This window comes from Anabrus simplex, chromosome 10 (assembly GCF_040414725.1).
Source record: "Anabrus simplex isolate iqAnaSimp1 chromosome 10, ASM4041472v1, whole genome shotgun sequence".
Taxonomy (NCBI): Eukaryota; Metazoa; Arthropoda; class Insecta; order Orthoptera; family Tettigoniidae; genus Anabrus; species Anabrus simplex.
The window spans coordinates 94811825-94822946 of record NC_090274.1 but is presented as its reverse complement, the minus strand read 5'-3'; the positions used below and the strand labels follow the sequence as shown (position 1 = coordinate 94822946).

The following is an 11122-nucleotide window of genomic DNA, read 5'->3' as shown; positions in this document are numbered from 1 at the left end:
ATGTTCTCTGGACTGCTGAGTAAAAAAATGTACGTGTCACGTATAGCTAATTCACATTATGTTTAGAATTACGCATGTTACACAGGCATTTGAATGAGACTTCTGAGTTTGGTCCTGGGTTAAATTCCACATCTCCACTAAAAGCAACTGAACACATCACAAGGTGGGGAAATGATACGGGCAGTTTGGCAACTTTGCACCCTCCTGCAATCCTGCAAACCCCCAGACGTCGGATACCCATCCCTACGGTGGACTCACATTAATCTCACATTTACATACTACTAATAAGCACTTATTACTTTCTAAATCTGTATACAATTCTCTGTTTGTCAAGCAGTATTTGATACTACTTTTGTAGATGTTAGTACAATTTATACCATTGAACTCTTATCACTACCGAGCTACTTGCCACTGCTTTGAACTATTTTCTGGTTATTTTGATGTGACGAGCTGCAAATTTCAATATTCAATAATAGCATTCTTGCAAAACTAAACATTTGATTCCTTCACTTTCATGCAAAACAGCCAGACACGAGACAATGTTGCCAATATTCCTATCCCAAAATATACTTTGCACTGGCCTGAACACTCAGGATGCACAGGCCAACCTTGCTCTGAATCAACTCCACTTTTGTTTTCTTTTACTTACGTAATTTAACTGTACCAGGATGTATTCCTCAAATAGGTTGCATACCTGTTACTCATGACCATATTTCAGTTTTATTGATTTGATAGTCCTTGGAATATTGTAATGTGTGAGTGAGTGGTGTATCATACATCGCCTGTGATTGTGCAGAAATCAGCTGCTACAAAGATTGTGAAAGGGCAACAGGAGGCTATGTTAAATGTTGGAGAGCAAAAAAGACTTGACATTTAGACACTTAAATATCTCCAAACAGCATGGAGCAGTTTATAATAAGGTGATAGAGGTGAAGAAGAATAAACACAATACAGATGATGGGATATAACACACCAGCCACTGTGCATCATTGTTGGATTTTCAGCTACTGGATTTAAAGATCAAATTTTCAAAGGTCAGAATAAATTCTGAGTATGGAAAGCAAATCGAGTATATCAGAACGTGGTTTTTCAAAGGAAAATAATCAGGACTTGAAATATAAGAAAGATTCTAGGCAGGTTTTTGATGTTATTCTTCCACCTGAAACAACTTTAAAAATATGTACCTAATAACACCAAAATAAAAATCTATTATACCATAATACGAGTCATCATACTTAATGGCTTTGAAACTTAACAAGCCACTGAAGGTGACCATAAATATACCGATATCACAGAAAGAAGGTGTATGCGAAGTCTCTCTAATGAAGGAAATAGGGGTTTTGAATGAATCATATAGATGTACAGAGGTGAATGAAGTGCCTAATACATAGCAGGTTGATTCTCTGGACTGGTCATGTTGCAAGAATAGCCAACAGCAAAGTCACGGTCAAGCAGACACCCCAAGAACACCTATTACAATAAGGAGAAAAGAACTGGGATGGTAATTTTAATAATAATTGTACTGGCTCAGATACTGAGTGGTGCCAACTAGGCGGCCTGCTGATCATCAGATACTACAGGCTGACTTATTTTAATTTTGTGGAATTTTCTCATGAGCCATGATCAAACCAACAAGTTCGGAACACGAGTGAAGTACAGGATACAGAATTCAGGAATGATGTCGATGGATCTGTGCTCATCAAGAGTCTTCAGAGGGAGTTACTCAACATATAAATAGCAATATCCATATTGTCAAGGTTTAGGGGTGTAAAATCTAATTAAGCTAATCTGTACTTACTCCTCTTCTCCTTTTTCTTCTTTGAAACAAGGGACCAACTGACCTACTGTGTGTTCATCTACACTTATTTCATTCTTAATGTCGCTGGAAAGCTGTAAGGAACAAAAGTGCAAAACAAAGTAAGAAATGTAGAGTAAACAGAAAACTAGAGTAAAAGTTTATACATAGACATGGCATAGATGACAAAATAAACTGTATAGTTGCACAATACAAATATCAATTTATTCTCCCAATGTAAAAAAGAAACAAGCAAACAAGGGTCAAATCAAAATTATATGAAGAACAGGAACAAGAAAAGGAACTCATAATAGAACAAAGGGGACAGCACTGGAAGAGGGAGCAAAAGAAGAAAAACTTGAAGGAGACAATAATCTGTGCAATTTTTTCTTCCCTTCCTACAACTTCCTGTCAACATGTTCATCCTATTATGTGCTATTAAATGACTGGTCACTTGTTTGTTTCTTTGTGTTCCCACAGATGACTCTGATTGTCAGATAGACATACATTGGATGTTCACCTGAGAAATGTCAATATATTTCCCACCATCTTCAAGTTTGTATAACAAATAATCAGTTGTTGGAATTTTCATTGACTCTAGACAATCTGAAAGCTTTATTAATATAGACTTACAACATTTACATTCAGATTTTAAAGGACTATGCTGGCCGTGTTTTCTACGGATAACAAGTACACCGCATTCCCAGAATCCCCAGAATTGACTCTGAAAAGTCAGAGATTATTATCAGACTCTGACAGCTAGTTGCTGGTCCAGTCAGGCTGTATGAGAACAAAGAAGTTGTTAATTGATAGAGGGGTAGAGTCCTTAGTCTAAAAAGCCAAGAAAAATGGCCAAGAAAATTTCTTTTGCTCACCACACACCGACTTATAAATTCCAGGCCATCAGGCTGAGCAGAGGTCGCTTGACAGGGTAATACTCATCAGAGCTGTAGAGCCACAGGTTTTGATTTGGTCTTAAAAGGACTCTGTTCAGAGAGTTTGAAACCACCTATTATATTTTCTAGACATGACCAGAAAAGCCAAACATTTTTCCTAAACTATCATTCAAGTGAAGTAGTCTACACTTGACTTGCAATGTTAGATTAGTGTTATCTCTCGGGTATTTTGAAAGAGAGAAAGCTTACAGTTCGCTTCCTCACAAGTGAACCTTCCACGGTTCAAACAAAGGTGAAAGGTTTCAATTTAGTTAAATGTCATTGATTATTTCATCAATAGAGCAATATTCAAATGAATTCATCAATCTAAACCTTGTTAATGTTAGTTGAATGATCATAACTAATGTCATATATTTTGAAACCAACGACGAGCAAAAGAGAAGAAACTTCCATTGTCCTGTGTAGCAAATGCTGCAAAAAAATCAAGGATCCAAAGCATATGGGTAACACTTCTCTGGAAAATCTCAAGGCTCAATTCTTCTCAGATGAGTCTCTTCAGGATCAGCTGCATCTATGGATACGCTATGAAGCACATGTAGAAATATATTGACTTTAATGTAAAATTTTATACCGGAAAGCCAACTCCATTTGTTCACAACAAAGTTTTAAACAACAATCTATATTAACTTCATGAGAAGAAACATGCTTGAAACAGGCGATTCCCCATATATATTCATACAATACTTGCAATGGACGGGTCATATGCAGATTAAGTGGGCCACAGGTGGATGAAAACAGAAATGATTTTTAATTAGCTCTAGAAAATGAAGGCGAACTGAAGTATGGGAGATAAGATGGTTGGAACATTAAGAGTGACAAAACTGCTGATGAGAAGCCATGCAATGGAATCTAATAATGTCACTGACAGCAAACGTTACTTGTATACCATCCTTACCTCAGAGCATACCTTCTCACGTCACACGCATGCAAACTGGCATAGTGAACACAGCCTCGGGTTAGCTGGCAAGCTAAGTCAGTGTTGTCGCGATGTTCTTGAATCGTACAGCAAGAGTGTGTCCTCAAGGTCTTCAAAAAGCGTGCTGCGAAACTGCGTAGCCTTACAGGACAGTGGCACTGTGGGTAAAAGGTTTTAACGAGGGACGCCAATAAGTGGCAGACGTGTGTCAGCCAGGTCATCCTAATGTCAAACAATGAGAAGTGCATGTTCATGCCGTGTTAATGGACACTGGACGATGCCATATGATATGTGAGGTGGCCGGAGACACCAGGTTAGCGAATACGACTGGGCTTCATATTAGAAGGAACACCTGAGCATGAGAATAATTTCATCAAAATAGATTCAGCGGAAATGCAGAAATGATTACGATACGAAGCTGCTCGTAACCATCTGGAGTACTGTAAGTACAAAGAAGAGGCCTTCTTATGCAATATCATTACGCTGGATGAGACATGGGTGAACTGTATGAGTCACAGCCGAAATGCTGATCGAAGAAATGGCATCATTACGGGAAACCACAAAGATTGAGAGTTCGTGAGAACCTCAGCCATGTGAAAGTTATCGTTATACTCATGTATGACTGTGATGATTTTATCCTAATGCACTATGTTCCTCGACAGCATACCGTCAATGCGCATTACCCATCATTTTCCACGACAATGCACGGCCGCGTACAGTGCAAACGTGGCGGATTTTTCGGTCGATGGGGTAGGGAATTGCCATACCGTATACTAAATCTACGGATTTAAGCCGCTGTGAACTTGACTTGATTCAAAAGATGAAGGAACCATTTTGGGGCCTTTGCTCCAGAACTGTTTCAGAGATTGGTCAGGCATTAGACTGCTCCATTCGAACTATCTACATAACAGGTGCTGCAATATATATCCTACGATGTCCACATCACTGGTAACAAGATGTACACAATGCTGGTAACTACTCTGAAGGACAGTAGATCATATAACATTCATATCTCTTGTATGAGTTCCAACTGAATGTTTCCTACTATTAAAATTCCAACCCAATAAGTTTATATTTACAACTTGCTTCATGGTACTCCAGCACAGATAGGTCTTGTGGCAATGATGGGATAGGAATAGGCTAGGAGTGGGAAGGAAGCACACTTGGCATTAACTCATTGGCTCCGACTTACGGAACCGTTCCTTACGCCATCAATTTGGACCGAACACCGACATTCGGAACTGTTCTGTACCAACCTAGGAACGTTAGTAGTTTTAGTTACTAGCAAGTGATACGTATTGCGTCGCATGTAGATTACTCCTTGAAGTTCAGTGAAACCTCCACACTAGTGTCCAAACGAGAAGCATAATCACTAAACGAGATCATACCGCCCGATAGGAATGTCAGACGGATTGCTGAATAAATGGAGGCTGAATCCCACACCATATGTCGCACAACATGACCACAAAATGTTTCAGAAAGGTTCAGATATCTAAGGTACACCTTTGACACCTAACAAAACTTAGCAATGTCTTCCTGAACAAAATATGCTGCTAATAGGATAGGTTACCCCAAATGGCCACACATGCTTCGCAGCGACATGGCATTCTATCTATCAGATGGTCCAAGAGCTCTTGTGGTAGTCGATTCCATTCCTCAGAAAGGGAAATGCGAAAGTCTTGGAGGGTCCTTGGTGCAGGCTGACGGGATGCAATTCGCCTCCCCAATGCATCCCGGGCATGTTCTAGAGTCTCCAGATCCGCAGACTTCACTGGCCAGTCCATGCGATGAATGTCTTCCTCAGCCAGAAAACCATCGACCAGAGCAGCGCGGCGTGGTGGTGCATTATCGCACATTAAGTGGAAGTCTGAACCAGCCGCACCTCTGAAGAGTCGAACATGTGGTCTCAGTACCTCATCCTTGTCTCTCCGAGTGTTAACAGTGTTCCTCGGACCACCCATGATGATGTGCAGGTCCGTACGGCCAATCAACATGATGCCACCACCACCATACAGGTCCTGTTCCTGTGGTTGTATCGGCTACCAGATTCCCTCCAGAATAATGTGTGATAGGAATCGTTCTGCAAAACTGAAACGGGATTCATCTGTGAAGAGCACATGCCTCCATTCATTCATGGTCCAGTTTCAATGTTGACGGCTCCACAGTAAACGGGCCCGTCTCTGTGCTGGAGTGAGCGGGACTCACACCGCTGGACGTCGGGCAAATAGCCCTGCTGTTCTGAGCCTCCGGTACACAGTTTACCGGGAAAAGGTAACTCCTGTGACAGCTGAAAGCTTCAGCGACAATTGTCTTGCAGATGCATTCCGACTTCATCAGGAGATTAAGGCCAGATATCGGTCTTGCTCTGGGGTAGTTACCCTTGGTCGACCTGGTACTGACATATGACTAGCATCTCCTATGCTTCGAAATCGTCTCCAAAGCCTGGAAATGAAACTTTATGGCAATATTCAAGGATACGGCGACTTCGGTCTGTGTCTGGCCTGCTTCCAGGCGATCGAGTATTCTACCCTGCAAAACGGGGTCCAAATGGCGTTGTTGTGCCATTATGTTGATTCGATCACCACGAGGCTACACTCCGCACACTATAACAGGGCAAACACGACTGAGGGAATATGGGGCGCAGGAACTGGCTGTGTTTACCTTGCGGTTAGGCCGCTAGTCAATGTTGGGAACACTCTTTTCCTATACAGAGCAGACAAGGTAAGGTTGGTAGGTGCATATAACAGAGATATGTTTTTAAGGTTCAACCTCTTCAATATAAATTACTACTTGTATAAGATATTATTTACAGCATTTATCTAATAATGGTAACGGTTTCGATATTTAAATGTCATCATCAGCCATAAAGTACATTAATCACAAAATTGAGGAAGGACATGATAATTAAAATTGACGTTATTATACATAAATACATACATGGTTTTCTTAACAATAAAGGATTAAAAAGTTTTTACATGTTACCGACGTACAACAGTCTATCGAAACGCTTATTTACACTGCGTGCTGAAAAAATTGTAAAAAGTGATAGCAATCACTAGATACACTGTTTCTGTTGATCTTTTTATGTGCTAATACTCAACACATCACGTCGTATTTCCGGTTGCATTTGAATCGTTGGTGATAATTTGTCCGTCCTTTAAGACAATAATTCTTATTCAAATGTTGTCAAAGCGAAAACGTAATTTTAGTTGATAACACCTTGTTCATGTAAGGAACTTGTAGAAATATGCTTTAGTTTATCTCATTACACTCGTCTCGAAAGGCTTGTTGTGTTCGTTAAAATTAAACAATCATGTATTAGTAAAATTATAACGTAAGAAACGATTAATTGTAATTGGTTGTCCTTTCGTATTCTCTTGTGATGTAGTACAGGTGAACTAAAATTGCACAGTTCAATCAGAAGGATTTGAATCAGCCTGAAACGAAATCAATACAAAGGAATTGTAAGTACTAAAATATAATGGGCCTGGACAAGCTAAAGTGTGTGTAATGTACGGTATATGTGGCTCACGTTGGACACCGTGTTGAGAAGCTACAGTTTGTGAGAAGGTACGGACTAATAGTGACGGGTGGAGTATAGTGAGGTAGGTTATATCAGGTGGGGAGAGGGGGATGGGGAGGAGAGTATAGGAGGGGTTTAAGGCGGGTCCTGTGAACAGTGTGGTACGGGTTTGTAACGTGATAGGGTACTGTGTATCGCGCTAAATATCGGCCGTCTATTGGGAAGGTTGAGACATATAAAGACTTTAATTAAGAATCAAAGATAATATTAGTTTTATCTGAGATTTCGTTCAGGTTCAAATGTGAGTTAAATAACTGGTTCAAGTGAATTATGCATTGCTCAGTGACGTCGAGAATAGGGCCTTTGTTTACATTCATAAGAGCCTCAACCCTCTTTTAAGTTACTCAAGTTATGCTTGAAATCTTGAATGTGTCGTCCGACTGCCGAGATCTATTATGTTTTATGGCATTTACATGCTCCATGTATCTGATTTTGAAGCTCCTCCCGGTCTATCTGATATACGAAGACTCACAGTTTTCACGTAGGAATATGTAGACACCTGATTTTAAAAAATGTCAGTTTTATTAATTGATCTGGTATTATATATGTTGTCCATATTTCTATTATCAGTTCGATATACGATTGTAGTGTTATGTTTCTTCAATATATTTGTAATGCTGTAAATATATTCATTGAAAGTAAAGGCTGAATAATGATCAGGTTTAGTGTTCTCTATAGTTAAAGTTGAATTTAAGCGATGTCTGTGTTTATTGATAATGCGCTCTATAAATGCGTCATCATACCCGTTATATTCAGCTATGGAGCGAATTGTCTTTTATTCTTTACTTAAGTTTTCTTTATTTAGCAGTAGGCTTAATGTCCGGTCTACCATACTGCTGTAGGTAGCACATTTGTGTGCTTTGGGATGGAAGGAACCTTTCTTGATGGTAGTAGCTATCTGTGTCGGTTTCCTGTAAATACTGTATTCTATAGAAGAAGGAAATCTGTTTAACGTGAGATCTAGAAAATGTATGCTTCCATTTGACTCAGATTCCAGATTGAAATTTATCTGCGGATCAACATTGTTTAAAATGTTAAGGGTGGAGCCTGGAGCAGTAATTCTTTCGCCAAGGATAACGAGAGTGTCGTCTACAAACCTGGCCCAAAATTTTATGTTCGCAAAGTCACTATTGTTATTAATTGCCGTATGCTCTAAATAGTCAATGTACATTTCTGCTAATATCCCTGAGGCCGTCGACCCCATAGCCAAGCCATCCTGCTGATATATGCAATTATTAAAAGGGAAGAAATTATTTTTAACTACTAGTTTCTAAATTTCCATGAAAACTTGGATCTCGAATTTACTGAGGTTACTATATTTATTGAAATTATTTTGGATAATAGGAAAAAAATTCTTACTATTGACGCTCGTAAACATATTTTTATGTCGTATGAATCCTACGAGTGGAAAGGCTGTATTTCAAAGCTATCTAGCTTTTTAATTAACTGAATGGTATTTTTCACAGACTTATGGGACAGAAAATTATAATTCCTTCGTAGCAATTTCTATGGTAAATTGTTAATTTGTACAATGGTCTCGGCCTATAATTGATGATGAGGCGTATAGGGACGCCGGTCTTATAGATCTTAGGTAAAGCTTTCGCACTGGCAGTTCGGGGTTCATAGTTATCAGTTTTGTCTTCTCTTGTTCTGTAAATAAAAATGATGTATTTTTAGGGTTGATTTTAGGAAACGTTGTATCTGATGATGATGATGCTTGTTGTTTAAAGGGGCCTAACATCTAAGGGCATCAGCCCATAATGGTACGAATGGACGACATCAGATGATAAGTAAAATATTAAAATGTATCCACTAACTAGAGTTTAAAATAAATGGTGATGAAAAGTGATTATGAGATTAAAACAATCAATGGATCTAATTAATCTAAAGAATAGAAAGTAGAGGTGATAATGGAATAAGACATTGCCTGGACATTCAGATATATACATACATGGAATTCAAGTCATGAGTTAAAATAACACATTAAAATACGCAACACAAACTAATATAGAGTCAACTGGATATGAGCACAGTCGACAAAAATACACTAAGACAAGGACAATATTACACACGGGAAAAAAGACCACTATTCGTCATAAAACGGATGACGTGGTCTGCGGACTGCTCGTCATCCCGCAGGATGAGGGAGATGGTAAGCGAGAGTTATAGACTACGGTGCAGCTCCACGCACTCTGAAAGAATGTGTACCGCGGTAAGATGATCGCCGCATGTACACACCGGAGGGAGTTCTCCTTTCAATAGATAAGAGTGCGTCAGGATACCGTGGCCAATCCGAAGACGACATAATACATCTGCTTCCGTCCGAGAAGTCCGAAGGGAAGTCCTCCATACCTTCGTTGTACCGTTTATCGCTCTCAGCTTATTTCGAAGAAGGAAACAGGTATCAATAGACTGTAGCGAGCTCAAGGAGTCAGTACACAGAAGAAAGTGTCGGCGCTCATCGGACTGTGCGTACCGTAGAGCTTCACAGATAGCATAGAGCTCTGCTGTGTACACACTACACGTTTTCGGGAAAGCTAAAAGAAAACGATCAGTGTCGACAACGAACGCACAACCCACTTTAGTGTCTGTTCTCGAGCCATCCGTGTTAACCACTGAAACTGGATACCGACCAACAACGGACAGAAAGAGCCTCCGATAAATCGAAGGGTCCGTGTTTTCCTTCGGGAGAGTGTGCAGATCCAGGATTATTTCAGGACGTCGTACTACCCGCGGTTGTCTGACAAGGCAAGGAATAATCTGTGACTGCTATCCAAGTGTATTCCAACCGAGGACAAGCAGCGTACAGCCGACAGTGTCCATTGTTGTATACGCAAGGATAGCTTGGGTCGCAAGTTGCAGCATACGACAGAAGGAGCAGGTGTAAAGGTGGCACACCAGATTCAGTGAGTAGATTAACTTTGCGGCTTGTTCCAAAGGCTCCCGTCGCCAAGCTAACCCGGCTGTGGTGGATGCTCTTAAGTCTCGCAAGAACGCTTGGTCTTGCTGAGCCATATGCTGCACTGCCGTAGTCTAACCTGGATAAAATATGTGCCCGATAGGAGCAGAGTGCGGTGAGCAACACAATAATTTTTTTTTTTTTTTGCTAGGGGCTTTACGTCGCACCGACACAGATAGGTCTTATGGCGACGATGGGATAGGAAAGGCCTAGGAGTTGGAAGGAAGCGGCCGTGGCCTTAATTAAGGTACAGCCCCAGCATTTGCCTGGTGTGAAAATGGGAAACCACGGAAAACCATTTTCAGGGCTGCCGATAGTGGGATTCGAACCTACTATCTCCCGGATGCAAGCTCACAGCCGCGCGCCTCTACGCGCACGGCCAACTCGCCCGGTACAACACAATAAGTGCTGCTAAGAAACTTCAAGATATTAAAACTCTTGGTGCATTGCATTTTAGCTGCCGCATGTGTGGCGCCCACGATAATTTACTATCGAAAGGAGCCCAAGAAATCGGTCAGTGTCAACTACAGGAGTAGCGGCATTCCTAAATAAAGTTCAGAAGGAGGGTGAAGAGTACGTTGGCAACATAAGTGGACAACATAGGTCTTAGAGGTAGAAAACCGAAAGCCATGCTCGAAGGTCCACTGCTCCACTCTTGCTTGCTGTAATTGTAGTTCTGCGACTGCCATATTACGCGAGCTATAGTGCAAAGCAAAATCGTCCACATATAGCGACGGTATTACTGCTGAACCAACAGCAGCAACAACACCGTTTAAGGCAATCCCGAACAGAGTGACAATAGGAACCGATCCGTGTGTGACTCCATTTTCCTGAACGTGGAATTGCGAATATGTCCTCCCTACTCGGACATGGAATAGACGGAGGGACAAAAAATTCGCAATAAATACCGGCA

At 40.7% G+C, this 11122-nt stretch overlaps 1 long non-coding RNA gene across 1 annotated transcript in view; it reads right to left on the bottom strand.

The window, feature by feature from the left end:
- Window positions 1-1834: 1834 nt before the first annotated feature.
- The window catches only part of LOC137502425 (uncharacterized), a 33090-nt gene continuing 23802 nt past the window's right edge, over window positions 1835-11122 (bottom strand). The window contains exon 3 of the long non-coding RNA XR_011018786.1: window positions 1835-1890. This is a non-coding gene — a long non-coding RNA (uncharacterized lncRNA). The remainder of the gene's footprint in view (window positions 1891-11122) is intronic.